This window comes from Pongo abelii, chromosome 6 (genome assembly GCF_028885655.2).
Source record: "Pongo abelii isolate AG06213 chromosome 6, NHGRI_mPonAbe1-v2.0_pri, whole genome shotgun sequence".
Taxonomy (NCBI): domain Eukaryota; kingdom Metazoa; phylum Chordata; class Mammalia; order Primates; family Hominidae; genus Pongo; species Pongo abelii.
The window spans coordinates 88022237-88040143 of NC_071991.2; the positions used below are offsets into that span (position 1 = coordinate 88022237).

At 38.9% G+C, this 17907-nt stretch overlaps 1 non-coding gene across 1 annotated transcript; it reads left to right on the top strand.

The window, feature by feature from the left end:
• The first annotated feature begins 3074 nt into the window (after positions 1 to 3074).
• Positions 3075 to 3214, top strand: LOC112134480 (small nucleolar RNA SNORA67). The gene has a single exon (XR_002915902.1). It is a non-coding gene; the product is annotated as a small nucleolar RNA SNORA67 (small nucleolar RNA).
• The last annotated feature ends 14693 nt before the right edge of the window (positions 3215 to 17907 follow it).

The window sequence follows — 17907 nt, forward strand, 5'->3', positions numbered from 1 at the left end:
ATTAGTTGCCTCATTTTTCTGCACTGTAAAATGGGGTACCTATTTATACTATTGTTTATTAATAATGAAGATAATTCAAGTAAAAGTGCTTACCACTGAGATAGGCAAGATTAACCAGTATGAAAGCTACTATAGAAGACATTGCTAATGGTCTGGCTAATGCCCATCCCTCCCCACATTTTATTTGAAAACAGATGCCTGAGAATGCTCAGAGTCAGTGCCCAGTTCCAAGCAAAAGAGCATGATCTGTTTAGACCAATTCTGACTACTCTATTCACCACTTTCCCAAGCTCCCTTGAAGTTGGGGTTTGCAGGTGCCCCATTTCTAGCCAATGAGAACTTTAGTAGAAAGTTCTTGGGTATGAGGGGAGGGAGGGAGGTGGGAAGGGTAGTTCTGAGTAAGCTTTTGTTTTCTCAGGCAGAAGGAAAGACAAAGAGGTAACAAACATGAGGAAAAGGCCACAAGAATCTCAGAGTCAAAGTGCTGACACCCCTGAGCCACTGAACCAATACTCTAGATTCCCTAGGTTGTGAGAAAAGTAAAACTCTATCTGTTGTGCATTATCTTACTTTCAGCCATTTTTTAAAATGGATCAGACCAAATAAAAAATATCAAATTGTACTGATGAAAAGTTATTTTTAATTTTCCTAGAAATTTGCTAGTCATCACTATGGGAATGGGAAAATAAAAAAGTGAAAAGGGTCCACTAGAATTTCCTCACCTCAAAGTACACCCAAGCGAGTGTGTGTTTAGGCTCTCCTTCTCTCCTGCCCTGCTAGAAACTTACAATGCCATGACAGGGAGTCCTGGTTGCCACAAGGAGCACATTTTCCTTTAAGGCTACAGGGATACAGACACAGGACAATAAAAAGTAGCTAACACTTTTTGAGTGCTTACGGTATGTTCTAAAAGTATTACACAAATTGACCTATGTAGTACAACCTTCTATCCACTGATATGGGTACTATTATGAACTCCATTTTACAAAACTCTGCTTAGAAACTGAAAAGACACAGAAAAGTTATTTGCCTAAGCTCACACAGCTAGAAAGTGCCTATGATTCAAACTCAAGCACTGAGTCTATGAATTTAAGCACTACACATTAGTTCCTCTCCCTCTAAGAAGAATGGCAACAGGTCCAAGTTCAGCAAGATAAGGAGTTAAAATTGATCTGGAACATTGATCTGGCAAACCTTTTGAAAATCCCAGTCTCAAATTTTGCCAAGTCATCTATTTCTCTAGCTCTTAGAAGTATCTACCATGTGAGGAAATAGGTCAGTTGATTTAGAAAGATAAACAATCTAAATGCCTACAAACAAATAGAGAGTAGATATTTAGGTTTAAAAAGGATGATGAAGAGACCCATTCAAGGGGAGAGACATGTATGGAGAGATAAAGATATAAAAGTAGCAGTCCAGAATTTAGAAGTTTTGGGTAACATTTATTCCTGCCAGTACCAGCTCTCTTGGCTGTCAGGATGTGTGTTTACTCTCATATTTTCCTCCCAAATATTGAATTAAAATGTCCCCACCACAAGCATTCCAGCATCTAACCTGGGAAACTACCCATCTGTCTACTTGAGCAGCAGTCTAGAAAGAGCCTAGAATTAGAGTAATCTTAAGTTCATCTGATCTTACATAAACCTATTATTGGATAGACGCTGTGGCTCACACCTGCAATCCCAGCACTTTGGGAGATCAAGGGTTTGGGGTGGGGGGCAGACCACTTGAGGCCAGGAGCTCAAGACCAGCCTGGCCAACATGGTGAAACCCCATCTCTACCAAAAATACAAAAATTAGCCAGGCGTGGTGACACACGCCTATAGTCCCAGCTACTTGGGAGGCTGAGGCAAGAGAATCCCTTGAACCCAGGAGGGGGAGGTTGCAGTGAGCTGAGATCGTGCCACTGCACTCCTGTCTGGGTGACAGATTGAGACTGTCTCAAAAAAAACAACAACTTATTGGGGAACAAACATACATTAGTGTGAGCTAAGTTGTCCTGTTTGGGGTGAATAACAGGGTTAAATAAGACAATTTTAAAATTCCCTTTTCATATGGTACCTGAAGTAAATTATGTAAAATTTCATTGTAAGATAAATAAATGGCTTAAGTAATCAGTAAAAGTACCTTTTGTTTCTATTGGCCCTTGGTAACCATTGCAGTATTTCTAATGGAGACCAAATTCATGTTTGTTTGCATGCTCATCTGTTCAAGATATAAACTATTGAGTTCTTGCAAGGTGACAGACACTGTGTAAAATCATTAACAAAGAAAGAGTTGTGCCTCATATTCCTTCTGTTTCTTCCTAGAGCTCTTAGGAGTAGAAAATAACTTGTATGCTGGTACATTAATGTGTCTTCTACTTGCCTGTACCCATGAAACAGAACCATGAATTCTCTCATAATCATAATAGTGGCAGAGTTAACTCTTCCAGAAAGGGTCTGTTTGAAAAGTAATTAGCATTTGAATTGAGAAATGATTGATGACTTGAAGACAATAAAGTGTTTATTTCTTTCTTTCTTTCTTTCTTTATTTTTGGTTTTAAGGAACAGAGAGTTTAATAGGCAAGAAGGAAGGGAGAAGACAGAAGGAAGAAGCTTCCCTGTACAGAGAGAGGGAGGGGGCTCCAAAGCCGAAAGAGGAAGTCCTCACCTGCCACAGATACCAGCTAGGTATATATGCAGAGGCTGGAGGAGGCAATGTCTGGTTTGCATAGGGCTCAGGGGATTGGTTTGACCAGGCATGTCATTGACATAGCTGCAAAAAAGCTGGCCCTCCCACTCTAGCCTTTAATATGCAAATGCAGGGCGCCCTGGATGTTCTACACATGTGGAGATACATGGGGAGATATGTTGAGAGCCAGGTAAGCAACCTTTGATATGCAAATGCAGGCCATTAGAAACTGGGTCCACCCAACATGGTGATTCCCATGGCCTTCATGCCCTTGCCTGACAATAAAGCATTTAATTCAGGGACTCCAAAAAGACAAGATTGACTTTTAAAATCATTTGATAAATGCCCAGAGGATTCACCTAAGTGATTCCATTCTTTTTTGCTTTAAAACATATATTCCTATCCAAGGCGATTCCCTCTCCAAGGGGACATCCAGTGCCCCTCTCAGGAAAGTAGCAACTTGGAATAGAATCTGGCATGCCTAAGGTCTTTGAGGAACAGGGATGCTTATTTCCTCTGCCTTCCTTGGCTGCCTACATGGGTACCTAAGAGTCTTCCCTTTGGGATAGATTGTCCTCTGGTGCACATGCTGAAGAGTTGTCTTTCTTGACATAGGCCAGAGGCATTGATGTGCAGCAGGTTTCTTTAGTCATCAACTATGACCTTCTGACCAACAGGGAAAACTATATCCATAGAATTGGTTGAAGTGGACGGTTTGGCTGTAAGGGTGTGGCTATTAACATGGTGACAGAAGAAGACAAGAGGACTCTTCAAGACATAGAGACCTTCTACAACACCCCCATTGAGGAAATCCCCCTCAATGTTGCTGACCTCATCTGAGGGGCTGTCCTGCTACCTATCCCCAGCCAGGGTTCAATCTTGGGGGGCTGAGGAGCAGCAGGAGGCGGGAGGGAAGGGAGCCAAGGGATGGACATCTTGTCATTTTTTTTCTTTGAATAAATGTCACTTTTTGAGGCAAAAGAAGGAACCGTGAACATTTTAGATACCCTTTCTTTAGGGTAGGATCTTGCCCCAGGCACTGGCTCTTCTCCCAAAAAAACACTAATCCATTTCCCTAACCTAGTAACCTCCAGATCCCAGAGGCTCTCTTCACCTCAGCTGAGCTCCTTTGAAAGTGATTCAAGGGACTATGTCACTCAGCCTCACTTGCTGGACCTCTGGAGGGAGAACCCCTAAAACCCCAGAGTGAGTTTGCCCAGGAGATTGTCCCCAGGTCAGGGGAAGCTGGGGAGAGAAAATAGTAGCCATTTTTTACATTGTTTTGTATAGTATCTATTGATTCAGGAAACAAACACAAAATTTTGAATAAAAAGACTTGGAAGCTGCAAAAAAAAAAAAGAAAGAAAGAAAAAGAAAACCACCTATTCCTTCCTTTATTCCCCAGCATCCTCAGGACTGTCTACTGCCTTCAAGGACACACACACACACACACACACACACACAAAAATAAGGACTATCACCAACCACCCTAATCCTGTTCCCAAAAAAACACATACTTAGAGTATTAAAAATTGTTTTCTCCCCACACACACCAAAAACAAGCCCACTGGATTAATGTCATCACTAAATTGCCTGTTCAGTGGGTGATAACTGTTCTGAAGAAAATTGTCTGCACGTATTTTATTGATCACCTTTAAGGAACCCAGCAGCCTACTAAATTTCAGCTACTTTTTAAGGAACCAAAACAGGTTATGTCATCCCAAAGCATAAGAGTCCACATTAGGGCTATTTTTTTTATTTCAATTTTTATTGTAGATACAGGGAGTATATTGCAGATTTGTTACATGGGAACATTTTGTAATGCTGAAGTTTGGAGTACAAATCCCGTAACCCAGGTAGTGAGCATAGTATCCAATAGGTAGTTTTTTAGCCCACCTCCTCTAGACTTTCTAGCAGTCCACAGTGTCTATTGTTCACCAGGGCTATTTTCTAAGGCGAAAAAAAAAAAGAAAAAACATAACTGCCTACTATTAAAAAAACAAATTTATGTCAATAAACTAGGTAAAAGCAGACCAATTAAATTCAGATCCCTGTCGTTTCTCGACATCAAGAAAAGAAAAAGAGTCTAGGATCATGAAGAGCATAATTACCTCTTAATTCTGGAAGAATGACACTGAATGAGACATGAAGAGACTATGTGACAAGTTGGAACACAGGTTTATCTCCAATATGGGGATGTTTCCTTCATTGCAGCCCTGTGACTATTACTTTATCTAAAGCCTTATGAGCAGGCATTATTTCCTGACAGCATAATGTAAAGTATTTTTCATACCGACTCAGTGGAAGTCTCCAACTCTCACAGAAATGAAGGGGCGATTCAGAAAGAAAACTACAGGTGGTAACATGGTTCACCTCTCCTCCGGATTCCAAACAATTACTTTGTGTTCAGGTTTTCAAGCCCTTGGCAGTGCCACTTGCCAGAAATCCTCAATAGAGCAGAAGAAAAGCAAAACTCTCAGCTGCAATAGCAGGCCACAACAGATGAATAACATATTTCCAGATTAATTGAGTAAGAACACTTGGCCATGTCTGTCAGATTTATTTTATTGTATGATTTGCAGGTGAATAATGAAGACTGAGTTCTTAATTATAAGATTTGCATTCTTCCACTCTATTGTAAAAACTCATACAAGAGCTGTCTTTTCCTACATTGATACAAGAGTTTAAATACATGGTGGAAAAAAAGATGGGCTGGCAAACCACAAGCTTTCCTATCTAGTATTTTTAAGGATTCAGTTCCTCCTCAAGTTACTAAAAGCCATTAATGACAAATTTCATCTCCTGGCCTCACAATTCTAGATGTTCCATTTTCTGTACTACAGACGGGCAAGAAAATGTGGTGTACTTTTTCATATATGAAGAAATCCATGTCAAGTCATCATGGCTTAAGATATGCACTGTAAGCCAGTGTGGATTTTAGTTTGAGCTAACCCCCAAGTATAACTGATTTAGTAAGTGTGAGATTTGAGAGCAGACTACAAACTATAGCCCCAAATTACAGGACTGTAAATTAAACTAATGGGTTCAAAGCTAGAAAGAACTCAGGCTGCTAACTTCAAAAGCCCTTTGATGCAACATACTGAGCAGTTGCATAAACTTCCAACTACCAGTTCTGACTTTTTGCAGGACAAGCTACAGCTTTATATAAATTCATAGGATAGACTAATTGTGATAGACCAAAGCATAGCGTTGACTACTGTCGATTTCTTACAACAACACAACAGAAGAGAACACAGGTTGTTCCTGGCAAGGGAACTTCTTTGGGCCAGAGGACTGGAGAGAGACCCTTACCCAAGAATGTTCTTGTGGGTAGAAGAAGTTGGAGTTTGTAAATAGGCTCCATTTCAAACTTCAGCCACTGCTCAAAGAAAAAGGTTGAATAGAAAGTAAGAATTCATATTTTTTAAAGTGACTGAAAAAGAAGATTTAAATATCTGTTTCAGTGGTTTTCAAACATACATGCTTCAGAATCACCTGGAGTAATCAACAAAACACAAATGCTGGAGCCCATTCTGATTAAGAGACCCAAGTTGAGACCCAACACTGTACATGTCTAAGTACCAGGAGACACTGATGCTGCTGGTCTGGGCATCACACTATTAGAGCCATTCATCTACACTAGGGCTTCTCATTTTCAATATGACTGACATTTTGGGACAGATAATTCTTTGTTGTGAGGTACTGTCCTGTGCATTGTTGGATGTTTAACAGCACCTGTGGCCTCTATGCATTGGAGGCCAGTAGCAACATGGCCCCAGATATGACAACTGAACATGCCTCTGCAGAAAACGCCACTTCCCTCCACTCCCAAATGTTCTGCAAAACCACTGATCTAGACAGATAACAAAAGAATATCACTTTATTGCTGAATTCAACTTTTTCTAATTTTTAAAAAGTGAAGAGGTTTACCTTGGTCTTATTTTAATTTTTTTGAAAACCTATTTAGTATTTAGTAACTGTAAATATTCCTCTTTTGTTTAAAGGTCAGATAGGAATATGCGGCAAATTCTTCAGACTAAGAAATAAGATTCATGTCTCAGTTCTGATTTATTAGGCAACAAGGACATAAAGCAACTTTTGCCTAGTCATTCTATGACATTTGATCTTCCCTAAATATCAGATATTTGTGTATGATTGAGATGTGTTCTCTAAAGTGCTTTCAGATTCAAATATTTTACCCACCTCCCTAGAGTAATCAATAAAGAATAGATTCCAGAGTCACCTTAAACAAAGAAAATAATACTTAACACAACCATGACAAAAAAAAGAAGGAATTAACATACTCTGGGTAAAAAAATCCCAGAGTGAAAAAATAATTAACAAAAACAGGTGAAATGCCTCAGGAAGGAGGTGATGCCCTGACACTAAAAACAAATAACAGGCATCAGTTCATACACTAATATTTTATTCAAAAAATAAATCAAGTGTGAGCATACACCTTTGGGACAGAGACACTACTGAACACATAAAAAAACCCCAACCAACTGCCTCAGGAAATGCAAAGTGTAAATATTTCTCCTTTAAAGTTCATGTGAATGCTGTTAATTTAATATGAAATTTAACATTAAAGATTTTAAAGATTCATGTTTTTAAAAAGGGGCACAGAAAGTCATTCTAGCAGTTCATAGGCCAACAGCAGGCAAGATCTTCAATTAATCTCTCTATTCTTTCTGGCACAAATTTCTGTTTCTGTTTGTTAGAAAGAACTAATGAGGGTTTTTATCACTGGAGGAATTTAACATACAAATTATGGTAAAAGTAGCAGGAACTCCATTTCTAATTCAATATCTTTCCAAGCATTACTTTTTTTTTTCTTTACCGCGGAGCACTCCTATTCTGTAGATCTGCTATATTTTCCAGTATTTGTTCAGTCTGCTTAGTGTAAATCAACGTGTGCAAGCCACACATGGAAAATCCCTGTAACATTAAAAAGCAAATATAATCAAGCCAAGGTTTCAACACATGTCCTAAAGCCTTAAGATGTGCCCCTAAACTACAGTTTTGTGACCTTTTATAGAGGAGAATTTTGGAGCGAGATTTACTATTGTTTCCTGCATAAACAGATTGGCCACAAGGCCCAAAAAGAATGTTACAATAGAGCAATGAGGACTATGCAGAGAAATTTGTCAGACTTTTGAGAAAGAGTAAGAGGACAGTGGATCAATGGACCTAAATGAGACTTGGACTTAGACACCGGCCCTGCCCCACCATCCCCCACATCACACTCCAATGATACAGGATTGAAAGTCAAAACTTATTCACATTTATGGCTCAAAATAATTGTTTTCGGCCGGGCGCGGTGGCTCACGCCTGTAATTCCAGCACTTCGGGAGGCCGAGGCGGGCGGATTACAAGGTCAGGAGATTGAGACCATCCTGGCTAACACTGTGAAACCCTGTCTCTACTGAAAATACAAAAAGTTAGCCGGGTGAGGTGGCGGGCACCTGTAGTCCCATCTACTCGGGATGCTGAGGCAGGAGAATAGCGTGAACCTGGGAGGCGGAGCTTGCAGTGAGCCGAGATCGCACCACGGCACTCCAGCCTGGGTGACAGTGTGAGACTCTGTCTCAAAAAAAAAAAAAAAAAAAAAAAAAAAATCAGGACTTTGTGTTAGTGTGCACCTCTTCAAACTGCAAAAGACATTTTATACATGCTATGCAATTGAATTATGTTTAAACATCTCACTTTATTTCAAAAACATCAAGAATTCTAACAGGTTTTTTATCAGACATACCTGGAATCGAGAGGATCCTAGCAGCTGCCAGGTTACTATACTTTTTCACAGGAAGAAGAGACTACCTGCTGGACGCAGTGGTTCATGCCTGTAATCCCAGCACCTTGGGAGACTGAGACAGGTGGAGTCAGGAGTTCCAGACCAGCCTGGCCAAAATGGTGAAACCCCGTCTCTACTAAAAACACAAAAATTAGTCAGGCGTGGTGGTGGGTGCCTGTAATCTCAGCTCCTCGGGAGGCTGAGGCAGGAGAATTGCTTGAGCCCAAAAGACCGAGGTTGCAGTGAGTGGAGATCATGCCACCGTACTCCAGCCTGGGTGACAAAGCAAGACTCCTCCTCAAAAAAACAAAAACAAACAGACTATCTATTTGCAACACTACTGTGTAAGTTTCCTCACACCAACCAATTCTCCAACTATCGAGAAACTAACTGGGTGTCCTACAATTCAATTCAATCTTGATACTAGCTACCTGGAGCTAGTGTGAGACTACACAGGTTTAAGGGCTTAGCCCAACAAGAGTGCCCCCACTTCAGACACTAGTCACAATATTGGGTCCCCAGGTTTCCACACTTCCATACTTCTGTCTGACTTGGCTACACATTGGAGATTCTCATGAACCACCTACTTGGGGCTCAGTGTTTTTGCTCAAACAGCTCACAGAACTCAGAAAAATTGTTTACTTACTATTAGCAGTTTTTTAATAAAACATACAACTCAGGAACAACCAAATGAATAAGGTGCAGAGGACAATGTTTGGGAGTGGAAGGCAGGGTGGTGCAGAGCTTCCATGCCCTCTCCTAGAATGCCACCACCCTCCCAGAACCTCCATGTGTTCACCAATCTAGAAGCTCTCTGGACTCCACTGTTTAGTAGTTTTGATGGAGGTTTCATCACGTAGGCATGATTGATTAAATCAGTCACCATTGGTGATTGAACTCAATCTGTGGTTGCTCTCGTTACCCCAGCGGTCAGGAGGTCGTGCTGGAAGTTCTAACCCTCTAATTACATGGTCTTTCTGGTGACCAGCTCCTATCTTGGTCACCAGAAAGAAACTAGCTAGAGACTCCAGCCACCAGTCATCTCATCAACCCACAAAAGATACTCCAGCTGTGCGCCAGGAACCAGGGACAAAGACCAAATATATATTTTGCATTGTACCACAACTACTTACCAGAGGGTAATGTGAGAACTATAGAATTTACCTCCAAATTACATATGTACCATATCCAACAAGTCCCATGTTCAGAATATTGTTTTAATACATTTTTGTTTTTGAGTCTCTTCCATGGAATGAAACTCTGTGGACTATTAGTAGATGTTAAGTTAAAAAAGTAAAACAAAATAAAATAAAGTTCCATTTTCAAGTGGGATTAATCTCTGGAATAAACTAATTAAAAAATATTTCTTTACTGCACATGTGTTCAGACTTTTAATATCTTACTGTCTCTAAAACCCTTTGAAATAAATATACATATATGATACCTATATATATATGTATAACGTAAAATTTACCAAAATCATAAGCCTCCATTTGTAACCAACAAAGCATCTTGAGAGAGTAGATATCAGTAGAACACAGCTTGGGAAACACTGAAGGGCATGCCTTTCATTGTATTTTATATTTTAATGCCATAGTTATTTTGGGACTAAGAATTATGATAGTGCATGTAGCAGTCAGTAATATTACCCATAACCCTCTTCTCTTTTCCACATGGAATTTCATCTCTGGAGTTATTCTGATATTCCTGGGTGTGCAAGATTAGTGCTGAGAAAGTGGGAATTTTGTCTGTGTAAGGTTTTCTGGATTGGACCCAGGGGTTTTTAACTGCTTTAGTCAATTACTTGTTCCTTAGAGCCTGGGGTGTCACACCCAAATTGTTTAATTGAGTTGAAAAAGTTTATTTACAGTATTTTCCACATAACTGACTTTTTCAGCCAACTGATTTGCATAGAGTACAACATTGCTAATTTATACTAATGACTAAGAGAACACTGGAGATTACAAATTTAAGAATTAGCAAGTACTATAAGTGAAAGCATGCAATTAAAAGCAATTAGAGCTGTCTCATCACAAAAGGGACTTGATTAGTCCATGGTTATTATTTATGGTAGTGATTTATAATATGCTATCATTTATTTTGTGATGAAACCTCCATAATGTGACATTTTATTATCATCCTGCAAGAAAGATGGACAAAGCTGCCAGAGAGTTGGTAAAGCTTGTCAGCTTTTCTGATGGATCCATTTGTTCGCTCAGCACTTACTGTACTCTGCTCTTGCTCTGTGCGAAGTACCATCTTCAAGCACAATTTTAATGCCTTTTTTTAATACTATAAGACTAATAGATTTCACCAGCACCTAGAAAGCACTGAAAATAGTAAGAAAAAGACATAAAAAATACATCAATAAGTCCATCACCTAGAGATGACCACTGCTAAGATTTTCTGTGCTTACTTCCAATATTTTCTTATACATACATGTAAAGAAAATGTGATGAATGTAAATATGTTTACATAATTGAGATTTTTTTATTTTCAATTTTGTATTGTGATTTTTCACTTAGCTGTTGATGAAGGCATACCAAATTATATCCTTAATCATTACTGCCTATTTAAAGTATATCATAAATTTATGTATTTATGTCCAGTTAATTCTCAGAAATCAGCAGTTTAGTTGCTATTACATATTTTAAATAAATTAAAGTCAATAGTCTAAACTGGTTTTGCACCATTAGAGGTAGTTATTTGTATATTTTTCTGAATAGCTGAAAATAACTCATTTTGGAAGATGAGACAAACTCAATTTAAACCTGGTATTAGTCACACTTGCTATTGGAGTGTTACCTTCCAGGTATAGGCAGCAGTAACTTCAGGCAAACAGGAACAAGTACTTGCTTAATCTATATTTAGCCTTATAATGGAATGGAGCTTCCTCAGTCATTGAGTTGCATTACAATTTCCATAATCAATTTCAGCCCACTTCCATTTTGAGGAACTTCAATGAGAAGTTCCAGGAAAAATAATTTTTATTTTCATTGTTACTATTTCTGTTTCATAGGTGAAGTAATTGTAGCACTGAATGGGTAGATGATTTTTATAGGCCTTTGGAGAAATCTAATTTCTTAGCATTCCTAAGGGTTTTTTAATGCTAGATCTCCTACACACACCCTCAAATGAAGACTAAAGCTGTGCCTGAAGGAAACAGATGTGGTACAGTCATTCTCAACTGAAGCTATGGCTACCACATGAGAATAATTGGCATTAATTAATGCATCTAATAGCTTTAAGCTGACTATGCATTTGCACAACTCCCCTAAAAGCTTCCTAACAGGATCCTCCGAAGTGTACTAACAGTCTCTTAGAAGTCCCTCAGAAGCCCTTTAGCAGTCTTAATAGAAATATTTTGCCCAGTACTAGGAAGGCATATAACGTTTAAGCCAGCACTTTAGTAGTTCTGGAATCCACAAGTCTCATCTCTTCTAAGGTCAGTTCTACAAAGCACCTAATGCCTGCTCACAGTAGATTCTCAATAAGTATTCATAATCACATATTCTTAGTAGAAATTTAAATAGCTACTATGTTATTTTCATCTCCAGAATTGATGATTCATGATCCTTTTATTGATATTCCCTGGGAAGTTCCTATAGTCTTATAACATCTGTTGTAAATCTGAAGCATTCAGTTTGTAAAAGAGAGGCAAGAAGCCCTTTGTTCCATTTCTTCCAGTTTATAAATTAATCTTCTTAGTGTACAATCATGCATTGAGGCAAGTTAAATTCCTTTGTGATACCCAGGGAATGACATAATAGAAGTTAATGCAGATGATTCTTGCCTAGGGAAAAAAAACACCCTTAGTGGTCCTGCTCTGTTCCTGCCCTGGGCTAGGAACTTTACACATAGTATGTCACTTGAGCCTCACAATGGCTTACAGTTGAAGGAAAGAGAAGCTTGGAGAAGTTAAGTCCAAGATCTGACCTGATCCTATAACTTCCTGACTTCAAGTTTGTGTTGTTTCCACCTCAACATGAATTATTTAAAAATCATTGCATCCTCCAGTAGATTTCCAATGCCCCAGTATAAGCTATGTGGCCATTAGGTCCAAGCTGGCCACAGAGGAAACCCAGCTGGTTCCCTGGCCCTCTACTAAATATATTCTAGAACTCATGTCACTTTACAAAACCACAAGGTCTACAAAAAGTCTGCAGCTTTGCTCCTCTATTTATTCATATATCAGGTAAGATACTAAAGACATGGGTTAAAGGATATGAACAGACACTTCTCAAAAGCAGACATCTATGCAGCCAACAGACACATGAAAAAATGCTCATCATCACTGATCATCAGGGAAATGCAAATCAAAACCACAATGAGATACCATCTCACACCAGTTAGAATGGCAATCATTAAAAAGTCAGGAAACAACAGATGCTGGAGAGGATGTGGAGAAATAGGAACACTTTAACACTGTTGGTGGGACTGTAAATTAGTTCAACCATTGTGGAAGACAGTGTGGTGATTCTTCAAGGATCTAGAACTAGAATTACCACTTGACCCAGCAATCCCAAAGGATTATAAATCATGCTACTATAAAGACACATGCACACGTATGTTTATTGCGGCACTATCCACAATAGCAAAGACTTGGAACCAACCCAAATGTCCAACAATGATAGACTGGATTAAGAAAATGTGGCACATATACACCATGGAATACTACACAGCCATAAAAAAGGATGAGTTCATGTCCTTCGCAGGGACATGGATGACTGGAAACCATCATTCTAAGCAAACTATCACAAGGACAAAAAACCAAACACCGCATGTTCTCACTCATAGGTAGGAATTGAACAATGAGATCACTTGGACACAGGGCGGGGAACATCACACACCAGTGCCTGTCAGGAGGTGGGGAGCTGGGGGAGGGATAGCATTAGGAGAAATACCTAATGCAAATGATGAGTTGATGGGTGCAGCAAACCAACAAAGCACATGTATACCTATGTATCAAACCTGCACATTGTGCACATGTACCCTAGAACTTAAAGTATAATTTTCAAAAATTAAATAAAGACGTGGGTTACTTTTGTAAAATCTTAGGAAAAGAGAATTTTGGAGTCCTACAAATGAAATCTATACTGGGCCAAGGATCCCCAAAACTCCCCCATAAAATATCTTGATTTTCTTCAACAAAGAATCATCTTGGCTTAGGAATATATAACCATAAATCCCAAAATGCTCTAATGTCAACCCTGTCTATAACTGTATCCCTACGGCAGTGAGGTCTCTAAAGTCATTTATTCATTCAACAAATGTGCTTTGAGCATTCACTTTTTGCCAGGCACAATTGCAGAAACTTGGAATACATCAGTGAACAGAGCAAATGAAAATTCCAGCCCTCAGGGAGTCTACATTCTGGCAGGATAGAGAAGAGGAATAATAGATATAATAAGTAAGCAAATTATGCATTGTATATCAAGACATGATAAGAGCTATAGAAAGCAATCCAGTACTGCAAGCAGACTCAGGAATGTGCAGATGGCACAGATTGCAATTTTAAATAGGACCATCAGATTAGACTCCATTGAGAAGTAGATATTTCATTTAAAAAAAAACTTAAATGAAGTCATGGATCAGCCATGTGCACATCTGGGGGAAGAAAGTTCCTGAGAGATGTATGAAAGACCAAGGACAGAAGCACGCTTGACACATTTGAAGAAGCAAGGGGGCCGGTGTGGCTGCAGTAGAGTATACGTGAGGGAGAGTAATGGGATATATATAGAGAGAGAGATGGGGCCAGACTATGAAGGGCTTTATAGAACAGTGGAGGTACTCTGAGTTTTAGTCCAAGTGGGATCTATTTCTAGATTTCTATCATTGAAATGACATAATATGACTTACACATTTAAAAGGCTCACTCTGGGTGCTATATTGAGAGTAGAGAATAAAGGAGTGGGCAGTGGTTGAGGGGATAGGGTTGCAGTAGGAATCCATGTTACAAGGCTATTATAGTAATCAAGGTGGAAGGTGATGGTGCCCCAGGCCAGTGGGAGCAGTAAAGGTGATAAGTGGTTGAATTCTAAAGATACATTGAAGAAAGAACCAAAAGTATTTTCTGATAAAATGGATATGGAATATGAGAGAAAGAGTGAATGATGACTCCTCTGGCCTGAACCTGAACAGTTGGAAAGATGGATTTGCTATCACCTACAATGGGGGGAGCAGAGCTTATTAAGAGGGGATCAGGAGTTCTGTTTTAGATGTATTAAATTTGAAATGTCTATTAGATACCTAAGTAGAAAATAATTAAGCAGTCAAAAGTATCACTTTCAAGTTAATAAGAGATGTGTGATAGGGTGATGCAAATTTGGGTGTCCTTCTTGGTTTGCTTGTTCATTGAAACCACAAGATTGCATGAGATGGAGTGAATGCAGATCGAGAAGGCATCCAAGGACTGATGGGAAGACCATGTTAAGAGGTCTGGAAATGAAGAGGGATCAGCAAAGGCACCTGAGAAAGAATAACCAGTGATATAAAAGAAAAGCAGGGAATAGAGTGTCCTGGAAGCCAAGGGTAGAAGTTTACTAAGAAGAAGGGAGAGATCAATGTGTCAACTGCTGCAGAATTATGTAAGATGTGAAATGAGAATTCACCACTGAATTTAGCAACAAGGAAGACACTGGTGACACAGACAAGAGAAGTCTGAGTATAATAGTGGGGATAAAAGCCACACATTTGAATGCTAAAGGGAATGACCCAGTAGACCAGTTAAAACCAACCAACCAACCAACAAAAACCCTAATAATGTCAGAAAGTAGAATTGCTAAATGAGTCACCTTGAGAAAGTGGAAGAGGATGGGACTTGGTGGCTCAGATAGGGGTATAGATCACCTGTGGTCACAGGTAAGGAGGAAGAGTATGTGGGTATAGATGCTGGAAGGCTTTGAAAGTAGATATCATGAGAGGCTATGGAAACCCTCTTCCAATGTTTCAATTTCCCCTGTGAAAATGGAGGTAGGGAAGAACGTGTTGAAAATTAGGGAGGAGCAAAGAGTGAAGTAGTTATCAAGTAGAGTAAAAGAGTGAATGAATTGTCAGTGTTTGCCAATTCATGGCAAACATGAATAAGGTATGATTATCAGTGGAGCATTTAGAGCCCAACTTAGGTTCAAGGCCATGAATTTAAAGAGAGACTAGTCAGTGTGATTATTTTTCTTAAGCCACATGGGTACTGGCCTGGAGAAGTTAGTTGTACTTAACCTGAGTTGTGGCTTGGGAAAAAGAGTATGATGAAGGGCAAAGGAGAGGCTACAGCTCCTGGCCATGGAGGTTAAGCTGGATATGGGGACAGTAAAAATGGGAGATCACTGGTTGATTAATTCCTCCTCTTTAACAGATTCTGAGGAGGAGTCCCAAGGGGGTATCTGTTACATTCTTGAATAGTGGCAGGTGACCCTATACATTCAGACCCCTGAACCAAAACAATGAAGGCTTGGACACAGCCAGCAAGAGCCAAATGAGTGGATATTTTAGTCTCTGCCTCTGATTCATTGGGTTAATTTGCTCAAAACACATTGTTTCTATGTACCTTTTTTCCTCTCATCTACAATTTAGAGAAAATATCTTCCTCATGTGCTTCTGAAAAGTAATAAAAACATTGGTAAAGACTTCAAAATCCTTGAAAAAGATTTTGCATTATACTAAATATGCATTATACTAAATTTTATTTAAAATGCTTTTATATTTGCATTGTTTGCAGAAATGTGTTCCCCTCATAGTTTATACCAAAATACATTTATCCTTCGCATCTGGATAAATGAATCTTATTCTTGACATCAAGTGTTTCAATTGCCCTTCTTTTAAATTGCTTTCATTTTTGTCACTTTAACATCTTGCTGATGTTAGTTGAGATGCCAAAATTGAATTTAGTATAGACATACAAGTTTCCTGACAGATTATTATATTAAAAAACAAGAGAATGGGGACTAGGGTTTTTGAGAGTCTACTATGTGGCAGATGCTACACATTTAATATTGATTTAATCTTCAAAACAATGCTATGAGTTTGTTATTATTATCAGCCTCATTTTACAATGATAAAACTAAGTTTAGAGAGATTATATAATTTACCCCAGTACACATAGATTGTAACTGGTAAACTTAGATTTGAACACAATTATGCATGATTCCAAATTACATGCTCTTAGATGTCATTCCATTATATTTTGATAAAACTCTAAATGCATGAAATGGATTAAAACCAATGTTGTCTCACTTTTTAAAACATGTTCCCAAAATGCAGACATTGTGAAATCTGAAGAAACTCTACTACAGCCCTTGGGGAAGCTTACATTCTTATATTCTTTATATCCCCACACAGCATGAATTCTGATACCGTCTCTCCCACCTCACCTGTATCACCCATATCCCTACCACAGGAGAAGTGGAGAAAAGGGAAATACTCACAGAAAAGAAATTCAAAAAATTTCTCACTACAGGTGACATGGGAAGCTACAGGATTATTTGGTGGTGAGCTGCCCTCAGGAAAGTCAATGCAGAGTTAGGTAAACCACTTGCCAGTGGTTGGCACTGAGTGCTTAGGGAAGGTCTGTTAAATGACTGAAGGGACCCATCACACTGGTGAAAAAGGTGAGGGGAAACACGGGTTCAACCTGTGTGAGGGAGCCGGAATGCTTCCATGAACTGATTTCTACTGTGGCTTTGTTTTCATTGGTGTTTCTAAAGGGTGCTTTATGTATTTTCATTTAAGGGCTCCGTATCACAGAAAAAACTCATAAATAAGAGAAAGGGGCAATGTCACCTTCAGGGCCAGCAAGTTTCCCAAATACCTGCAGCCAAATTGTGAAGTGTTTTTAGTTGCTAGAAGCCTAGAATTAAGGCTGGTGGTGGGGAGCTAGCCAAATATAGTACTTCACAGTAATATTTTAACAGTGCAACTATTTCTTGAAAATCAGAATTCTTTTCCTCAAGCAATGAACTTCCCCTAGTGAAAACATGCATATATCTGTAAATTCCTAAACATTTTGCCCTACAAATAATATCATTATATCTTTATAAAAAAGTGCATTAAAAACAGATTCTATTTGAATGAAGCAGAAGCCCTGACATAGAAGAAAACCACAGCTTTTTGAATTCCTTCTATCAGGCATCAAAGTAACAGAAAAACTGAAAGAATTAAGATTGTCAGGTTGCCACAGTTACACTGATTTGATAGAACTAGAGTTTCCTTAGGAAATGTAGTATGGTAAAATGATTATTTTACTACAGTCCCCATCCATGCTAAGAGAATATGTTTTCTTTCTTGATAGAAATTTTTTTAATTATAATTTAAGTTCTGGGTTACATGTACAGAACACGCAGTTTTGTTACATAGGTATACACGTGCCATGGTGGTTTGCTGCACCCATCAATCCATCACCTACATTAGGCATTTCTCCTAACATTATCTGTCCCCTAGCTCCC